This window comes from Podarcis cretensis, assembly GCF_951804945.1.
Source record: "Podarcis cretensis genome assembly, chromosome: 4".
NCBI classification, from domain to species: Eukaryota; Metazoa; Chordata; class Lepidosauria; order Squamata; family Lacertidae; genus Podarcis; species Podarcis cretensis.
In genome coordinates, this window is record NC_137173.1 from 100498670 (window position 1) to 100519654 (window position 20985).

General features: G+C 41.0%; 1 protein-coding gene across 6 annotated transcripts in view; it reads right to left on the reverse strand.

The window, feature by feature from the left end:
* LOC307214296 (uncharacterized protein) overlaps positions 1-20985 on the reverse strand; it is a 188150-nt gene that overhangs the window by 59682 nt on the left and 107483 nt on the right. For 3 of the 6 annotated variants that reach the window (XR_013837883.1, XR_013837884.1, XR_013837885.1), the window contains exon 5: positions 14229-14708. The exons of 2 other annotated variants lie outside the window; for them this stretch is intronic. The gene's annotated coding sequence lies outside the window, so the exon portion shown is untranslated. Of the gene's footprint in view, positions 1-1566; positions 1682-14228; positions 14709-20985 lie in introns of those variants that run through there. One more of the 6 variants, XR_013837882.1, reaches the window with a different exon arrangement.

Here is a 20985-nt window from a genome sequence, read left to right on the forward strand (position 1 = left end):
TAAAACCGAAAGTCATTGTTTCTGCTAAAACAATGAAGCTCACAAGCTAGAAGTGGCATGAATGCCTAATCTCCTGACAACACAGAGAGACTTGTGTGTATCCTGCACTGCAGTGTGCATGCAAGGAAGGGTGTGTGTGTGTGGGAATTGCAAGCCCAACAGCAAATGAAGCTGTGACCTGCAAGCTATGACTCCTCAGCACCCCCACCCCCACCCCAACGCACACACACACACGCGCGCGCGCGCACACACACACACACACACACACACAAACCCTAATTGGAGATTAGTAATTAGTGTCTGGAAATTATCGACACAAAACTGGAGGGAAATAAAGTGACACGAAAGGACAATGAAATAATATTTTAATTGGGAAGAGCAGGCGGAAAGTGCCTATAGAGGATTGTTGCGTGTCTTCTTTCTTTCTTTCTTTCTTTCTTTCTTTCTTTCTTTCTTTCTTTTTCTCTCTCTCTCTCTCTCTCTCTCTCTCTCTCTTGTTACATTGCAAGGCCACTGTTTCATATAATGTAAGCACAAGATTGCAAAATTGCAATGCAATGTAGGCAGATGAAAAGGTCCACAGCAGCATGTATTATGTATCTAATATGTGTTTTTATACTGCCCTTCAATTATTATCCTTGGGGGGAATTTGCAAAAAAGGATAGCATTTTTAAATATATGTACAAAAAAGCTGTAGTAAGCCAGAAGCAACAAAAATCATAGAAGCAGCAAAAAATAGGCATTAGAGATGAAAACTGCATCTAAAAGCTTGGGAAAGTCATTGCGTGGTTCTGAAAAGACAGTAAGGGGGTCCTCTCTATGAACATTGTTCTGCAGCAAGGTTTGCCTTCGCTTCGAAGGTCCTTTCTCTTCTAGTCTGCCACCCATCTCACTTTAGATGGAAGGCTGTAGGACCTGCCCCTGATGGGCTTGCTGCTGATATTGGAGCTGTAGGAAGAGAAACTTCAGGGGACATTTTACAGGTGGACAAGCCCCAGGGCTAGGGAAACCAAGCAGGTCTATGTCTAGCCCGTGCCAGGATAGGGTGCTTCCCAGGAACCACATGTATGACATCTTGGGTTTCACAATGGAAAAAGATGGGATACGCCAGTAAGTGGATAAAATTAAATCAAATCTGCACCCCATGAAGCTGAGAGAGGCGGCATCTCCCAAGGGGCATCACCCCCATTGACTCACCCAGCTTCGCTACTGGTTTCCCCAGCCTCTAGTGTCAGAGATAGCAAAACTTTGCCGAACACCGTCCCTCTTGTCTAGTAAGGCAGAGAGGAAGCTCTTCCATCAGCACCATCTAGAAGGCTAATTGGGTGTTGTGGATGCAGACATGTGGACAACACCAGGTTCCCAATTCCTGTTCTGCGCGATTGTGACAAAACCGGGTTTGGGTTGTGGCCTTGTGCAGCATCTTTGAACCTATCTGGTGACAGGGACAGGGACACTGCTGGTAGTGAGCAGTATGGGTTTTTGATGTTGTTGAGGTGTTTGGCTGCCAGGGGACTACAACACAGAGCTGAGGAATTCAGTACAGCTGCAACACAATGCAGAAACCTGATGAGTTTCAATTTGCTCTTCATTGCTGCTTTGGGAAAGATGTTCTTTGTTTCCTTTGATTCTTCATTTTCTTCTCCCAGGGCAGCCAAAGAACACCACGGTGATTCTCCCACTGAGATGAAGCAGTACTTGTGCATGAGAACTTCCCAGTCTTTTGTCCCTTAAAACATTTATCAGTGTTGGGATAGTTCCATTAAATCTCATCAACTTAAGGCTACAATAAAAACACTTATTTAAGAATGTCATTGATTTCGGAAAAACTTACTTATGAGGTGGTAGGTTCAGTCTTGGAGTCTTAGCGTGATTGAGACTGACTGAGTGAAACTGAGTGTGTAATTAAATTTATTCAGGCAATGAAACAGAGACACGCTGGGATGGGGGGGAGTTCTTGGGAGTATTATACTGGGTAGGGGTCAGTCAGACAAATCTCTTCCTGCTTATTTAAGGATTTGGGTTGTCTGTAATAATGTGATAATCAGCAATGTTGTATATGTAAAAATATATATGTAAAAAAATGGATGTCAGTACTGGTGGTACTCCATAGCAGTGAGTACAACCCCTCTGCCCAAAAACAAACTCTATACTTTATTATTTTATTATTTATTAAATTTCTATACCTCCCCTCATTTGAGAATCAGAGGGCAGTTTACAGTATAAAAACAGGAAAGTACCCAACATTTTATTAGCTATGCTGTTACCTATTTCACTTATTGGTTGGTTTTCTGTGTTTTTTTTTACAAAGAGTCTGAAAGCAACTCACATGGTAGAAATTATAATACAATTCTACCTTAAAAGCAGTAAGAGCAAACCAAAAGCAATCACCACTAATAAGAAAATATTTCCTCCCGTCTCATTCTCCCCACCTAAGCCACAATATAATTGTGGTTTCGAATAATCCCATGCTCTGAAAGAACTGACCATCTTCATTTTGTGTTCCAACTTCCTTTTTTGTTGTTGTTTTTTGTTGTTATTTTTAGAAGTTTCCCTTTTAAAATTAATCATGACTGTGTTCAACTTTCTTGGCAATTTCCCACTTATATATAGCCTAAATTTGATTTTACTGCTGTAACTGTGTCAAATCTGTTCCAACAACATTTGTGCCTCAAACCAGGTTCTGGGTACCATTTTGGATTAAGAACAAAGTCACCTCCATCTGGTTCATTTATGACCAACTATTCTACATCACAGTTGTTTAGGGTATCTAGAAATTGCCCATCACCCATTACCGAAGTCACTGGGGAGTATTATTGGGCTGGTGGGCTGGATATTTATCTTCTCCAACCCACTGGCCAACTTTGACATGCAGGTGGGGCCAGTCACATGTCAACCATTGACATCATGAGGAAATCATGTGTCTAATTGGTGGGTAGTGTCACCCATGTGCCAAAGTTAAACTAAGTGGGGAAGGGGTCTGCTTCACCGGTTCATTCCTTGAAAGCAATGCACCAGGACTGAACCATGCCCACCCCCACCTATCAGCTAATATCATACAGTCAAGTCAGCTGATTGACAGGTGGGCACAATTTGGGGGGGAAGCGCCTTCTTGGGCTAAGACAGGTGGAGGACCTTAGCCCCTGCATTACCACAATTCTCTCCCTCCTTGGATAGCTCCCCGATTTCATTCTTCATTTCAACACCATTGCTTAGCTCAGGTTCAAGGGGGCAATAAGACGTAATGCTCTCTGTTGTAAACTACTTTTGGGGCCTGATATTCCCACCCAGAGCAGTTCTGTGACGTTCTGCTAAGAATTCCAGTTTGACTATTCCCTGAGAGGTGGGCCTGTCCTTCCTGTATAGTTTGAACTTGTATCCCACTTGTTTTCCCTATTTCATCAGGTTTCTGTTTATATATATATATATATAGTGGTACCTCGGGTTAGACGCTTCAGGTTACAGACGCTTCAGGTTACAGACTCCACTAACCCAGATATAGTACCTCGGGTTACCAACTTTGCTTCAGGATGAGAACAGAAATCGTGCAGTGGCAGCATGGCGGCAGTGGGAGGCCCTATTAGCTAAAGCAGTACCTCAGGTTAAGAACAGTTTCAGGTTAAGAACAGACCTCCAGAACGAATTAAGTTCTTAACCAGAGGTACCACTGTACATACCCCATGTAAAAATGTTCATTTTATATTTGTCCCCCATGCCCACCATTTTTAAGAGGCATTCTCCCTCCCCCCCCCCAGCAAATGTCTAGTGCTCCATTTTGAAAAGTCAGTTTTTCTATAGTGATTTAACAATCATTCCCCCTTTGCAGGGGGTTGTAGCTCTGGGCTAGGTATAGGACTCTCCCCACAACTCTCGGCACCCATAACTAACTATGCCTCCCAGAACCCTCTGGGGAAGTAATGACTGTTTAAAGTGATACCATCGTGCTTTAAATGTGTAGTGTGGATATGGCCAGGACACCAAATCAGGGAACACACAGGTAACGTGTGTATGATTTGATGATGATTTCATTTCCTGGAGCGAGGCTCCAAATATCAAATGAAACCTCAACACCAAATTTTAAGTCTGGAGAAGAAAAATGAAAGAAAGTGGCCTGGCTGAAAATGAATACAAGAAGCAGATAATTTCAAGCAAACAAAATATTTGGTGTTAGGAAAAGACAGGTGTTAGCTTTTCACCTTCTGGCAAGTGATTTGTTCCTGCTTCTCTTGGCCTACCTCCTGTTATTTTACCTTGTTCTTATTTGATCAACCGAACTTTGTTTCATATTCTGCTTATATATTTTAATATAGGGCTTTGGGGGCCTTCAGGCTGATAAGTGGTATAAAAGTAAACATTTTGCTTTCCTTGCTTTAATTAACCTTTGCATGAGAAGAACAACAAATATGATTAAGATATTAACTCACAAAACTCAAAAGAAAAGCAGATGGAATTAATGGGACTATATCATTGTGTTCTCCATGAAGACCCAACACAGTGCTGCTTGTGCAACAAGGGCAAACAGTTGGGAAATATTGGCAGCTGTTTCTCCCAAAGAAGTCTAGACTTATCTAGAAGGCAATATAAGGCATTTTTTAAAAATGAAATAAGTACTGACAATGGCTGTGGTTGAGCAGATGTTGTGGTGGTGACTGTTAGCAGTCTGTAGTTGAACAGGGCAACTTTTAATAATTATACAGTTGAAGATTTCTAACTTTCCAAATGGAGACCTGTGAAATATCGTTAAATGGAGGGCAAAGTGACTTTCAAAGCTAGTCTTTAGACAAGCTGTGAGGGCACTCTGCTGTTGGAGATGTGAGAATGAGGTGTCAAAGTTAAATGCTAAACACAAAGATTTGCAGGGGAATCAGAAAATACAATGAAGAAAAAAGGGCCTGTGAGGAATTGCTCGACAGAGGGGCTGTTTCTGAGGTTTGCCATCTTCTGTATCAACTGGTTCCTGACTCCATCTGTAGGTCATTTTTGCCTCTTCCACTCAAGGAAAGAGTTGGCATTCTGGAGTATTGAATCAATTGCCTTTCTGAATCCAAAAGAGCTGCTGTCTTTGGCAACCAAAACCTTTGGCAGAACAGGGATGTGATGTTGTCATACTTTTTTTTGGGGGGGGGAGCTAAAATTAAGGTGACTTACTGCTACTATGTGAATATGTTAAACATTTTCATGTTAAGTATGGGAAATATATAAATGGCACTGAGGCAGCAGCAAATGAGGAAAGGCAGTTGGAATATCTGAGAATTGTGAGGAAGGCGTTTGTTCCACCCAGTCCCTTCTTGTATGAGGCAGCAGCAGCAGCCGCCCCCCAGTGGGGATGTCCTGGACTATGTGAGACAATAGTCTCACTGCAGATGGTGACAGCAGTCATGGAATTAAAAGACGCCTGCTCCTTGGGAGAAAGGTGATGGCAAACCTAGACAGCATCTTAAAAAGCAGAGACATCACCTTGCCAACAAAGGTCCGTATAGTTAAAGCCATGGTTTTCCCAGTAGTGATGTATGGAAGTGAAAGCTGGACCATAAAGAAGGCTGATCGCCGAAGAATTGATGCTTTTGAATTATGGTGCTGGAGGAGACGCTTGAGAGTACCATGGACTGCAAGAAGATCAAATGTATCCATTCTAAAGGAAATCAGCCCTGAGTGCTCACTGGAAGGACTGATCGTGAAGATGAGGCTCCAATACTTTGGCCACCTCATGAGAAGAGAAGACTCCCTGGAAAATACCCTGATGTTGGGAAAGATGGAGGGCACAAGGAGCAGGGGACGACAGAGGACGAGATGGTTGGACAGGGTTCTCGAAGCTAGTAACATGAGTTTGACCAAACTGCGGGAGGCAGTGGAAGACAGGAGTGCCTGGCGCGCTCTGGTCCATGGGGTCACGAAGAGTCAGACACGACTAAATGACTAAACAACAACAGCAACAACATGTGAGACAAAGCACTGTATCTGAGTGGGGTTTCCTTGTTTTGGTGCTATTCCTGGGGAAGCTTGCATTTTACTGCTGAATCGGAGCAAGCAGCAAATGGTTTTTCATAGATTACCATTTTGCTCCAATTCGGCGGTATAAGATGGGTTTCCCTGGGGAAAGTGCCAGGACAAAACAAAAAACAAAAAGCCCAAACCATTTGCTTGGACATGGGGCTTTAAAGCACAGACCTGGGCATGAGGAATCTGGATAAGCCCTGGCAAAACCTGCTTCAAGAGCCAGCCATTCAGTTGCAGGACAGCATTTGTTCGAACATCAGAGAGCAAGGGGAGGGGGGCTTATATACAGCTCTGCCCACCTCTTGTGACTATTGTATCACAAATTTATTGTGTTTTAAATGTATTGTGAGCCACCCTGAGAACATTGATTGGTAGGCAGGGTATAAATACTCTTGAATAGATACATTGTGGAGGGCAATGGCTATGATCAACAGCCCTGTGGAACACCCTCCCATGTCAAGGAGATAAGTAACTATGCAACTTTTAGAGGACATCTGAAGGCAGCCCTGTATAGGGAAGTTTTTAATGTTTGATGTTTTATTATGTTTCTATATATGCTGGAAGCTGCCCAGAGTACCTGGGGCAACCCAGTCAGATGGGTGGGGTACAAATAATAAAATGATTATTATTAGTAATAGTAATGGTATTTCGTTTTGAAGATTAAAAATTGGCTTTAAATAGTATTGTTTTGCCCAGTTTGATTTCTTTGTTAAATTTCCTTCCTTTTCACTTTTTAAGAAAATAGATCTACAGTTAAAAGTAGCAAGGCAAGCAGTACTTGATCAAGCACTCCAACTTTCCCAACAGACACCTGTCAATCCTGTTGCCCTCTTAAAAAAGGTAAAGGTACCCCTGCCCGTACGGGCCAGTCTTGACAGACTCTGGGGTTGGTGCGCCCATCTCACTCAAGAGGCCGGGGGCCAGCGCTGTCCGGAGACACTTCCGGGTTACGTGGCCAGCGTGACAAAGCTGCATCTGGTGAGCCAGAGCCGCACACGGAAACGCCGTTTACCTTCCCGCTGGTAAGCGGTCCCTATTTATCTACTTGCACCCGGAGGTGCTTTCGAACTGCTAGGTTGGCAGGCGCTGGGACCGAGCAGTGGGAGCGCACCCCACCGCAGGGATTCGAACCGCCGACCTTTCGATCGGCAAGCCCTAGGCGCTGAGGCTTTAACCCACAGCGCCACCTGCGTCCCTTGTTACCCTCTAAGATACCAACAAAAAATATTTCTACACAATGTTTCATGACTGGCTGGTTCTCTTTTATGAGCACTTTTTTCCTGCTAAAGGACACAGTAAAGAGAATAAAGTCTGATTCTTTGGTGCCCTTGTTTTTTCAGTATCTCAGCAGGCACAATGTTCTATAATTGCTGGAACCACCTGTTACAGGTAAAGTTCCTGCGTATTACCCCATTGCCTTGCCATTTACAGTTTTACAGGTATCAGCATACTTTTTGGTATTTAACTCCGCTGCAACTGTAGGAAGAATCTGCCCATGACCCAATAATTAAATGCAGCCAACTTTATTTGACTTTGCTAATGTTAGGTAAAGGTAAAGGTACCCCTGCCCATACGGGCCAGTCTTGACAGACTCTAGGGTTGTGCGCTCATCTCACTCTATAGGCCGGGGGCCAGCGCTGTCCGCAGACACTTCCGGGTCACGTGGCCAGCGTGACAAGCTGCATCTGGTGAGCCAGCGCAGCACACGGAACACCATTTACCTTCCCGCTAGTAAGCGGTCCTATTTATCTACTTGCACCCTGGGAGTGCTTTCGAACTGCTAGGTTGGCAGGCGCTGGGACCGAACGACGGGAGCGCACCCCGCCGCGGGGATTCAAACCGCCGACCTTTCGATCGGCAAGTCCTAGGCGCTGAGGCTTTTACCCACTGCGCCACCCGCGTCCCAGTTTGCTAATGTTACCATGCCTATTTTTTCCAATAGTCACATTATACTGTTTTAAAAAAAACTGTACAGAAAATGCAATCTCTTCATGAACTGCTGATATACTTCACTAACACAAGATTACATTTGCTGCAGCTACAGTTCTGGCATTAATAAGAAAAATATACTTGTGTCTAGAGAGGGAGGTGGGTGGGAACCAACACTTTAAAGTCACTCAATGTCATTTGCATGCAGGATTGGGATCCTCTGAATTTTAAACATGTGTAAGTCAAGAGAATCATATTAATTTGACTTAATCAATATGGAAAATAATAGAAAGCATTTACCATGAATGTGACACATATCGAGGTTTCCGGGAAGAATTTTTGTGAAAACTATGACCATTAAAGGCAAGACTCCATGCATTAACACCCACACCACCAAATAATGTAAACAGTGCATGATTAAAGGGGCAGATAAAACAGTGGGAACTCATCCTGACTATTAAAAATTGAGGCTTCATTCTTCTCTCAAAAAAAAGTTTTTGTTTTGTTTCTTAAATCACCACAACCAAATTCTGTTTCCAAAAGTATTGACATCACAAAGCTATGCAGTTTTAAAATGTAAGTATTTTTTTTAATCCAGATCACACATACTAGATATGTGACTATGTATGTGTTTGTTTGTGTTGAGGAACCTGGAAATGGTACGAAATTGAGATTTCTTTATTTCAGTCAGTTATATTTACTAATATAAGCATCTGTCAGGTCTTGGCTTCCGTAAAGCGTGTTCTCATTAAAGAGAGAGCACGTGTTGCGGATGGGGCCAGACAAACATCCTCAGTTGCCAGCCAGGCTGTTGCAAGGGACTTGGGTCAGATTGGTTAGCTGTTGTTACTGGGGTAAATTTGATGTTGCCAATTTAGGGGTGGGATCAGAGGTTATTCATTCTAGGTCCACAGCTTGTTCCTTTCTCTTTCCCTTGATGGGGCTTCTGCTTTGACCTTGCTATGCCTGTCATGGGGTCGTTCGCATTGGTGCGAGGGCCTGGTAGGAATTTTTCCTTTTGGCTGATTAGTGTGTGCCAATTGGGTTTTGCCTACTGCGTAGCAAATCGTCACAACTTGTAAGGTTGGTGGTTAGGCATTGGTTTAAATTGGTTGGTGGAGGGGTATGGATTGGCTGTGCCTGCCCCTCCAATGCTGCTGCTGCACGGGAATTCCGTTAAAGGAATTCTGGGGCTTACCATCCCCTTGTCCAAACCCCTGGAATCGGGTGCGGGCCGCGTGAGACCCCAAGGAGCAAGCGGGGAGGAACTGAAGGGTCTGTGCCGCAGCCCCAGTTGCCCTGTTCTTGTTCCTCCACACTGACTCTCGCTGGAATCCGGGAGTCAGTGCTATCCCCCAAGGCGGGGGGGATAGCTAGTCATAACCAATGCCTAAGCAACCACTCACAATTTGTATGATAATAAAGTTGTGGCCAAAATTATGCCAAAAAACCTTAAACAAAAATTATGTGTGATGTGTGAGTTATTGGGGTAGGGATGTTTTGGGGGACCTCAGCACGCAAACAGATATTCATTCTGGAATCGCCCCCTCTGCCTGCAGCCAGGTGTTGTTCCACTGCAGGCCTATTTTACACACCCAAGGTGCCTGGAGCTGGATCATATTCAAGGTCCTGCTAGCCTACACTAGAGAATCACTCTTAAAAGGAAAGAATGGGATTACATAAGCATAACTTCAAAAACACAATTGGGGGCAGATACATTATTCCAATTAGCATACTTCAATTCTAGAGCCTGGAGGCGGAGAGATAACTCACATGGGATTTTGTATGTTACGCTTTGTGTTCCCTTAATATGCACTTACTACTTATTGTCTCTGCTATAGCACTGAGGTCAGTGAAATATGAAAAGCATAGTTAAAGGTAAATCCTTTTTTGTTTGGTTTCTCTGGATTACACAACCAGCAGACAGACCACTTTTCAATCTATTTGTTTCTCATTAAGACTCAAATCTATAATTGGAAACTTGTTCCTGGAGAAAGATCAAACAGTTCTGCATTTTGGATGCAGCTGAGCCAGGTCCACATAAACATACACACAGAGAACTGAGTGATAGATTTGCATGTGTGGAGAGAGAAATAAAAAGAATTTAAGATAGACATAAGGGGGATGTGGCTCATAAAGTATATAGTTAATTGCCTGAAGGACTCTCCTTCAGTTACACATAAGAGAAAGAAATGTCTTCCCAACAAAATGCAGATGTGAGCTCATTAAAAAAAAAAGTTGGTAATGCAATCATCCTTTGTTCATTTCAGTGTTTGGGATTATAGTAGATTAGATGACTGCAATGTGCTCTGTGTGGGGCTTCCCTTGTGCCTGATTTGGGAAATGTAGTTTGTGCAGAATGCTGCAGCATGGTTGCTGACATGATACTCTGTCAGCAACACTTCTGCTCATAGATCTGCACTGGTTGCCCATTTGCTACTGGCCCACATTCAAAGTCAACCCCTCAACGGTTGTTTGCTTCGAACTGCAGAACCGGTACTGTAAAGCGTGTTCTCCCTAAATGAGAGCACGTGTTGCGGTGGGGTCCGCCGAGTCACCCCTCTGTTGCCAGGTAGGGTGATAAATATCACCCTGGCATTTAATTGGATGGCTGTGTTGCTGGGGGAATTTACTTGTTGCAAATTTGGTGGGAGGGACTGAACTGTTTAAATTCAGAGCACGCAGCTTGATGCTTTCTCTTTCGCTGCGTGAGCCGAATCACCCGCCCACCCGCGCTGAGTTTGGAAGGTTTTGCTTGACCTTGCTATGCCTGTCATGGGGTCGTCTGCCGTTGGGGCAGGGGCCTGGTAGGAATTTTGTCCATCTGGCTGATTGGCTGAGCCATTCGGTTTTTGCCTACTGCGTAGCAAATCGTCACAACTTGTAAGGTTGGCGGTTAGGCATTGGTTATCAATTGGTTGGAGGAGGGATAAGGATTGGCTGTGCCTGCCTCTCCAATGCTGCTGCGGAAGGGAATTCCATTAAAGGAATCCAGGGGCTTGCCATGATTTCGTCCAAATCCCTGGAGAGGGACTAGGGTGGCAAGCCCTGGGAAGCATGCGGGTGAGCGCTGAGGGCCTGTGACTCAGCTCCATTGCTCCCCAATATTGTTTTCCCTTACCGGTATCCGATGGAGTTTGGATGTCAGTTCTGTCCCCAGGCGGGGGGGGGGGGGGACGGGGACAGATAGTCTTAACCAATGCCTAAGCAGCCACTCATAAAAATTGTATTTTAATAAAGTTGTGGCCAAAATTATGCCAAAAACCCAAACAAAAAATTATGTGTGAGTTGTGAGTTATTTGAAGGGTGGCTTTGGGACCTCGACACGCAACAGGTGCCAGGCAATATTTGTTCCACACTTGTAATCCATTGTTCTACTGGCGTGAGAGCAACTACTGTTTGAAACTTTCATATAGCCACTGCCCATTCCTCCACTCTCATTATGCCAGCTTCTGCCCTACCCCATTCACCACCTTAGACAGATGAAGACAGAAGGAGCAGGTCCATCCCAGCCCTTTTATTCTGCCTGTGTCTTTCTCTGTCTGCTTCTCTCAACTTCTTCCTTTGCACATGGGTCGTGGAAGCTGAGGGAACCCAATCACTCCGTACCCTGTGCCCACGCCTGTGTGTGAGAGAGGAGAGGAGGGGAGAAAGAGCTGACAACGACCCTGTCATGGCTTTCTAAACCACGGGGCCAAACACACATTTATTTTACTTGGTGTCTCATCAGTTGATTATTCAGCACCCAAAGATTTGGATCTGAAAAGGTGAACTGCCTCCTTTGGAAGACATTGAGTTTGAAGGGATACCTGTGAGATGAAATCTCTGGACATGTGTTTGATTTGTGTAAGCTGTCACTTGAAAATAGCAGTCATTAAATAACCAACATGCTTCCATGAACTCATCACAGCTCTCTTCTTTCACTTCTCTACACATGGAGAGAAAAAATGTGCTCACCCATCCCCACCATTTTGTCCTCTAGCAGCCCCAGCCAAGCTTTCCACATGTTGAAGAAAGTTCTGGAGGGGGGAAGCCTGTTGAAGTTGCCACATTATAACTGTCCTAAGGTAGGGCTGCCATACATCTGGAATTTCTGGACATATCCAGGATTCATCCATCGAAAATAGTGTTGGGGCAGAATTTTCAAAATCCAGTTAAATTGTCCGGGGAAACCTGGGTGCATTTCCTAAAATGTAGCTTTAAATTTGGATATTTCTTTGGGAGAGTTTGCCAAAAGAGCTCAACAACTTTTGTTGTGTTTTGGATTTTCACTTTTTGAAATATGGCAACCCTATCTAAGGTCATCTGGAGGCCTAAACATCTGAAATTATGACACTCCACCCCATTATCAGAAGACTCAAAGCATGCATTTGCGCCTTGGTACCATCAGTCAAAGTCTTCATCAATCACACATTAATATGCAGATTTCAATTAGGTTTTAATTCAAGATGTTCATTGTAATAATATTTTAAAAAAACAGTGCTTTGGGGAATGACAATGATGTTTACCTCTTAAGTCAGGTAATGGTTTTTAGATGATTTTATAAGGAGGACATTATTTGTCTGTGTTATTTAATCAAGAGGAACAGTTGTGCTCATTAAATATGCTAAAAGTATCATTTACATGATGGGCTGCTATATGGTGGATGAGAAGGAGGAAAATGTGACACAAGACTATGTCAGTTTTTAAGATCAAGTTGGATAGTGATTATTGCAAACTATTATCCCTGTGAAAGTTCTTACTTTCACAAAAGTGCTTGGAGGAAAATTACTACTACTACTATTAATTATTATTATTTGGACATTCTTCAGCCATGGCTCTCAGAAAACAAAACGTAAAGACGCAATATAAATTAACCAACAGCTGGTTACTAACACAGCACTGTTGCAGCAAAATGAAAACGGTGTAAATAAGGAGGTATGAGGTCTTCTCATCAGACTACTTGGAAATGTGGGCACTGTGTGTAGCAGATAATTGTACCTCACCCAAGAATGGCATGAGTCTGCCATGAAAAATGGCACCTCCTGGTCTCATTTCCTCCTAACCATGAGAATGAGAAGGATGCTCCACAAGTAATAGGACAAAGAAAGATAAGCCACTTTGAGGGTTGTTGGATTTTTTTTTTTTTTTACAGTCAACCTGTATATAAATTTAATGAAATAAATAAAATTAATGCAAATGCAATATTGACTAAATTGTGACCATTTTGCAAAACTGACGAGGTAGATGGCTTGTGAGCATTTTACCTTATGTTGTAAGGGTTCCAATTTAAGGGGGGGGGGTCATTTTTCATACTTAACTTTGTACTTTTAATTTTGTCTTTAAAAAAATTATTTGTATATCAGAATTTGAATTTGCCACCCTAGACAGAGTTCTCAGAACAAAACAAAATAAAAATGAGGTGTATTGAGGTACAACGTCTTATTACAACATTGTTCTGCATGAGAAGTTATAGAGGGAGTGTGATAAAATGAAACTTCATACCTAGCACTACAGATTAATGATGGTTTAACACCATGCTTTTCTGGAATGGATTTCTTTTTAATTCTATCCTTTGTTGTTACCTTAGCTGAAATGCCTCATATTAGAAGTGATAACTTTATATGGGTTCTTTTCAGCACCTAACATAAAAGTTGATTTTAAGTCTGCATTTATGAGTCTCATTTTTGTATCACTTGGTACATTTCAGTGTTGCAAAAATGCTATCCAAGCTTAGCAAAAATTTCCTTTTGGGAAATGTTTTTTTCCTAGAATTTACATTTCCCCACCTTTAATGTGTGTGCATATATATAGAGAGAGAGAGATAGAGAGAGATAACCCAGTTACAAATCCCAAAATGCAATATACGAAATCAATATGCAGACTAAATATATTTAAAATAGAAATGATCCATTTTGTCAGTTGCTTACCTAAACATGAAAGTTGCAGTAGTAGGTCTAACAAGAGCTTTCATTGGCATTGTGTGTATCATAATCTTGGACCTGCATAACAGTTTGATCTTCTTGCAGTCCATGGGACTCTCAAGAGTCTCCTCCAGCACCAGAATTCAAAAGCATCAATTCTTTGGCGATCAGCCTTCTTTGGAGCTGAACCATAAAGTAGGCTGATCGTTGAAGAATTGATGCTTTTGAATTATGGTGCTGGAGGAGACTCAAGAGCATCAATTCCCATGGACTGCAAGAAGATCAAACCTCTCCATTCTTAAGGAAATCAGCCCTGAGTGCTCACTGGAAGGACAGATCCTGAAGCTGAGGCTCCAATACTTTGGCCACCTCATGAGAAGAGAAGCCTCCCTGGAAAAGACCCTGATGTTGGGAAAGATTGAGGGCACAAGGAGAAGGGGACAGAGGACGAGATGGTTGGACAGTGTTCTCGAAGCTACTAACGTGAGTTTGACCAAACTGCGGGAGGCAGTGGAAGACAGGAGTGCCCGGCGTGCTCTGGTCCAAGGGGTCACGAAGAGTCGGACACGACTAAACAACTAAACAACAACAACAATGCATGTTTAATAACGAAGTTGTGTCATCAGTTTTTCACCAATATTGCATATCCCGATAAAGCTGTTAGCAAAATTTTCACCACAGTGGATAAGATCTGGGAGGACTGTGACCAATTTCTGCCAAAAGCAAAACCTAGAGGTAACCGTGGAAGCTCCCTTCTTAGAAAAAATACATTCGAGGGATTTCAAAGGAAATAAAAATACAGATAGAAACTTCTGGAGGTTGGGATTTTCCACACCCCTAATCCTGGTAACAAGGGGGTCCTTTCTGGTTCAATGGGTCCTAACAAAGAATGAAAGGAGCTGTCAGATTTGGTTCTCTCTATTTCTCATTTTTCCAATTTTTAATTCAGTACTCCACATTCATTTCCTTGTGAACACTGGTCAGCATGTTGTATGCATTTCTTCTAAAGTACACATTTTTGTATGCAGTTTTTGACTAGTGTGCACATTTTTTTTTGCAAGCAGAAACTCCTGCTATAATTCTGTTTTTGCTATTATAATCATTTTTATGATGACTTCCGGTTGACAGCGACCCGAGCGCAAGCGGGGATTTTCCCTCTTGGGGAATCCCGGGTTTTTCGGAGGATTGGGGGTGTCACAGGGCGCAGTGACCCCTCGAAGTAGTGTCAGGAGGGTGTTCTGACACTCAGGTTCCCGCAGGCAGCTGAAACGCGAACCTCCCAGCCGTCAGGTAGCTCCTAAAAAGAGTGACGAGAACGGCGGGGGGGAGAGCGGGTTGCAGGGAGGCCATAGCTACCTCCGAGAAACGAAGCCCCGGGCTTGCAAGGAGAGCTCTCAATTCTTGATTTGGAAGAAATTCGGACTTAATTGGTTGTAAAGAAGAATTTTAAAATTAAGGAAAGAAACCGGATGAAAAATTGGAAGCTACGAGACCAGCTTTCTATCCGCAATCAGCTTAGACGCATGGAAACAACAAAGCGATTAAAAGTGAAAGTAAGTTACCGCTCGCGGCTGCTGTTTCTTCCCCCCTTTAACTGAACAAAAATAATCCTCTTTGGGAAGATACAATCTATCAAGAAAGATTCAAAGGAAAAGGGGGGACAGAGGATTAAGACGGAGCTATTCAGGTCCTTTGGGGGGCTTGTGAATTTGATTTGCCGTAAATAGACTTTGGTGTGGTGGTGAAATAAAAACTGCGCAACAAAAGGGGATTTCCAGACTCCATTGTTAAAGCTATACAAGACTGTCTGATGTTTGCCGAGGAAAGAAGGTTCTTTTAAACTGATCTGGACTGGCGTTTCAGGATTAAACATAATTCGGCGCACCCTTTGAAGGTTTATTTTTTTTTCTGTGGCAATTTCTTTTTATTGAACTATCTAATTATTTGAGCAATTTAAAACAGCTTGGCGACCTTGTCCCCAGTGGTCAGAAGATATATAACAACTTGTTTTTTCTTTTTCTCTGTTTTTTTCGGGTCTTTTTTTTGGACAAACAATCCTTGGCTTTTGGATCAAAAGAACTACTGATTTACACAAATTTGGATTAGCCTAATTGGTGGCAGAAGAAATTTTTATTTTTATTTATATCGATTTAAGGATTAGCCTAATTGGTGGCAGAAGATTGGTTTGGATATTATTCATCAAAAAAAAAACTTTTTCTTTGGGTTCTCTCTAACTTCAGCAAATTTGTAAGAGTTGGGTCATATTTAAAACAAATACCTGTACCTATGGATTAGCCGAATTGGTGGCAAGAAGACGTTTATAGACAATCTGAACTGTTGGGGTTTAATTTGATTATATTTGACTATATTGAGATTTGGACTGGACTTGATGGACTATGAATGGATGAAAGTGGTATTTGTTTTTTGAATTGAATTTTGAAAAAGTGTCATTTATATATTTGACATAAGAATTGTTTTGAGGAGGGACACAGTATAATCTAGGGTTTGGACCCAACTGAATTAGGGAAATAGTGGGACTGACTTATTTGAAAAGGGAACGGGTAGAAAGTAAGGAGAAGGAGAAAATGTCTCACCCACAGAAGAAAGCTGGGGAGGGAGGAACACCGGGAGAAAGAAGAGGTTCAAAACCTGAGGCAGATTTTAAAGCCGAAATTTTAAAAATGTTTGCAGAAATTAGACAAAGTGAAAAGAATTTGAAAGATAAATTAGAACATGTAGATACTAGAATTGAGCAGGTGGATAACAAAATAGGTAAAATGGATCAGAAGATTGACGATACAGTAAAAGAATTGAAAGGCCAAATAAAAGAAGTCAGCAAGAGAACACAATCTGTTGAGGAAGGATTAAAAAAGACAAAAGTGGAGATAAAAGAAGTTAAAAAAGCAGAGGAGAAGATGAAAGCGGGAATCTCAGAAATGAGCAAAACGCAGGAGGAGTTATGGGACGCAATCTCCATGAATGAACTGAGGCAACGGGAGGTGAACCTAAGGCTGAGAGCAGTTCCAGAGGTTCAAGGAGAAGACATCGAAGATAAATTAATAACGGAAATTGCTCAATGGTTGGAATTACAAAAAGAAGATGTAGAGAAGAGAGTTCAAAACGCATTTAGGATGAGAGTAAGGACAACCAAGACAAGGAAAGTTACAGGAGATTGCTTGATTACTTTCAAAGATAAAGACATGAGGAATCTAATACTCCAAAAAACAGAGAGAAGTGATTGAATATCGATGGGAGTTACATAATTATTTTCAAAGATATACCGGTCAGATTGTTGAAACGGAGAGACCCATATAAACCATTGGTCCAAATTCTGAAGAAAAACAAGATTGAATTTAAATGGGAATTCCCTCAAGGGATTTCCTTTGTACACAAAGCCAAGAGACACAGACTTACAAGTCCCGAAGAAACAAGTAAGTTTCAGAGACGTTACAAAGAATTGATGGTAGAAGAGGAAGAGGAAGAAGGTGCAGTAGGAGGAATTGACCCGATGGGAGGAAAACTTTTAAAGGGAAAGTCCAAAAAGAACAGAGAGACGGATGAAGAGGAGGAGGAGAAGGAAGAAGAAGAAGAAGAAGAGGAGGAGGAAGAAGAAAAAGAGGAATTATAAAGAGATAATTCGAAACAAATTTTATATTTTTTTAATTAATCACCAGAAGACATGGCATTGAAATTATGGAATTGGAATATTAATGGGATGAATGATAAGAAGAAAAGAAACAGTATCGAACAATATTTTAAAAGGAAAAATTTGGACATCATCTGCCTTCAAGAAACACATGTGGCAAGGAAGCATAAAAAAATCTTGATTAATAACAGATTGGGCAATGAATTTATATCCTCAGATAAAGAAAAGAAGAGAGGCATAGTCCTTTATTTAAGGAAAAACATAGAAGCTCAACAGATCTTCAAAGATGAAGAAGGAAGAATAATTGCAATACAGATCAATTGGCAGGGCGAAAAATTAATAATTGTCGGGATCTACGCACCTAATGGAAACAAGACTGATTTTTACAAGAAATTGGAAGAAAGGCTGTTTGAATATATGGATCAAAAAATCATAATAATGGGAGATATGAACGGAGTTGTATCAACGGAAATGGATAGATTAAGAGAAAAAAGTGACAGTAAAGAAGGGAAACTACCGAAGACCTTTTTCACATTGGTGCAAAATCTTAATTTAATCGACATTTGGAGACTCAGACACCCATTAGAAAAAGAGTTCACATTTTATTCGGAACCGAATCAGTCCATGTCAAGAATAGATCAAATTTGGATCTCGAATGAACTAACTACTAGAATCCAACAAATAGAAATCCAACCTAGAGTAATTTCGGATCACAATCCAATAAAAATGGAGATAAAGATGTATGAAGAAAGAACATTTAGATGGAGACTGAAAGATTACCTTTTGGAAGATGAAAGAATCATTCAGGATGCCTGTAAAAAATTGATGGAGTACTTTGCAGATAATGTGAATAAAGGCACAAAGATTAGTACAGTTTGGGATGCAAGCAAGGCGGTAATGAGGGGATTCTTCATCCAACAGAATGCGATCAAAAATAAGAACAGAGAGAAAGGGAAGAAGGAAATTCTAAAACAAATAATGGACAATGAACAAAAGTTAATTAAGAAGCCAAATAACATCAAGATAAAACAAAATATTAAAATTTTGCAGACACAGTTTGCCATGATCATAAATAAAGAAGTCGAATGGAACATTAAAAGACTGAGACAAAGGAATTTTGAATTCGCAAATAAACCTGGAAAATGGCTTGCATGGCAAATCAAAAAAAGGAAAGAGCAAGGTACAATTAACAAAATTATCGTGGATGGCGAGGAAATAGAGAACCCAAAAGGTATCAGAAAAGGATTTTTGGATTTCTACAAGCACTTATATGCAAAACGAGAGAAAAACAATATAAAGAAGATAGAGAAATTTTTGAAAGGAAAAAAGGTGCAAAAGATCCCGACAGAAATGAAAGACAGACTGAATGCCCCAATAGAGAATGAGGAGATAGTAGAAATTATAAAACAGATGGGAAAAGGGAAGGCACCAGGACCAGATGGATTTACAGCAACTTATTACAAAGAAATGAGGGACTCCTTGACGGTACCACTTAAAGAAGTTATGAATAATATTTTGAAACAACAGGACATACCAGAAACATGGAAAGAAGCCTTTATAACACTCATACCAAAACAAGACTCTGATCTCACACAAGTGAAGAACTATAGACCGATATCTCTGCTAAACACAGATTATAAGATTTTTTCGGGTATTTTGGCATCAAGATTTAAGAAGATATTGCAACAATATATTCATAAAGATCAAGCAGGTTTCCTTCCTGGCAGACATATGAAGGACAATGTAAGAAATATAATAAATATTCTGGAATATTTGACTGCCAGTAATGAGAGACAAGCCGTTTTAATGTTTGTGGATGCAGAGAAAGCGTTTGATAATGTTTCATGGGAATTCATGTTGAAAAATTTGGAAATGATGGAAGTGGGAGAAGACTTTTATAATGGCATAAAGGCAATATACTCAGAGCAGAGAGCTAAATTGATAGTAAATAATGTAATCACAGAGGACGTGAATATAAAGAAAGGTACAAGACAGGGATGCCCTCTCTCACCACTGTTATTCATCACGGTTCTGGAGGTCCTGCTGAGCTCTATTAGACAAAATAAATTAATAAAGGGGGTAACAGTAGGTCAAAACCAATATAAAGTTAAAGCCTTTGCCGATGATCTGGTAATTACGGTGGAAGATCCGACAAGTAGTCTAAAAGAAGTTATAAAAGAAATTGATCAATTTGGAAGAGTGGCCGGATTTGTATTAAATAAGGGGAAAACTAAACTTATGGTAAAGAATTTGGATCCAAGTGTGACAGAAGAAGTGCAAAGAGAAACAGAGATGGAAGTGGCAAAGAAGGTAAAATATTTAGGAATATGGTTAACTCAAAAAAACATTGACTTATTTCAAAACAATTATGTGATAACTTGGAACACTATTAAGAGATACCTCGAAGTGTGGAGTAGGATGAAACTATCTTTTTGGGGCAGAATCTCTTCAATCAAGATGAGTGTGCTTCCAAGGATGTTGTTCTTATTTCAAATGATTCCAATAATTAAGGGGACAAAGATCTTCAGAAACTGGCAAAGAATGATTTCAAAATATATCTGGCAGGGCAAAAAGCCACGAATACAATTTAAATTACTAACTGATGCGAAAGAAAGAGGTGGCTTCGCCCTGCCGGACCTGAAACTCTATTATGAAGCATCTTGTCTCTGTTGGATAAAGGATTGGATAACACTAAAAGACAATAAGTTATTGGATTTGGAAGGGTTTGATAATAGGTTTGGTTGGCACGCCTACTTATGGTTGGGAAAGAAGAAAGCTCATAAAAGTTTTGCCAACCATATTTTCAGAGGTGCCCTAATAGAAATATGGGATAGGTACCAAAATATTTTGGAACCAAATGTACCTCATTGGTTATCCCCACTGGAGGTCATGAGTGTTAAAAAGACAAACATGAGAGAGGATTGGATGACTTATGGAGACATTGTAATTAAAGAAGGGGGGAAATGGAAATTGAAGCCATATGAACAAGTTAAAAAATATGTATATGATTGGTTGCACTACTTCCAAACAAATGAAATGTTTAAAAAGGATTGTAAAGAGAGGAAATATATTGAAGGAGAGTCTAGATTTCAGAAAGAGATAATAAATAATGATTATAAGGTATTGTCAAAAATGTATAAAATGCTATTGGAATGGCAAACAAAGGACGAAGAAGTTAAATCAGTTATGATACATTGGGCCAGGGATTTTGGTTATAATATACAGTTAGCAGATTGGGAGAAGGTATGGAAGGAAAATATGAAATTCACTGCATGCATGACGATAAAGGAAAATATTATGAAAATGGTATACAGATGGTATATCACTCCCGTTAAATTAGCAAAAATGTATAAGACATGTAATAAATGTTGGAAATGCAAGGAAAGGGAAGGGACATTTTATCATATGTGGTGGGAGTGTAAGAAAGTAAAAGGCTTCTGGGAAATGATATATAATGAGTTGAAAAAGATGTTTAAATATACGTTTGTGAAGAAACCAGAAGCCTTTCTG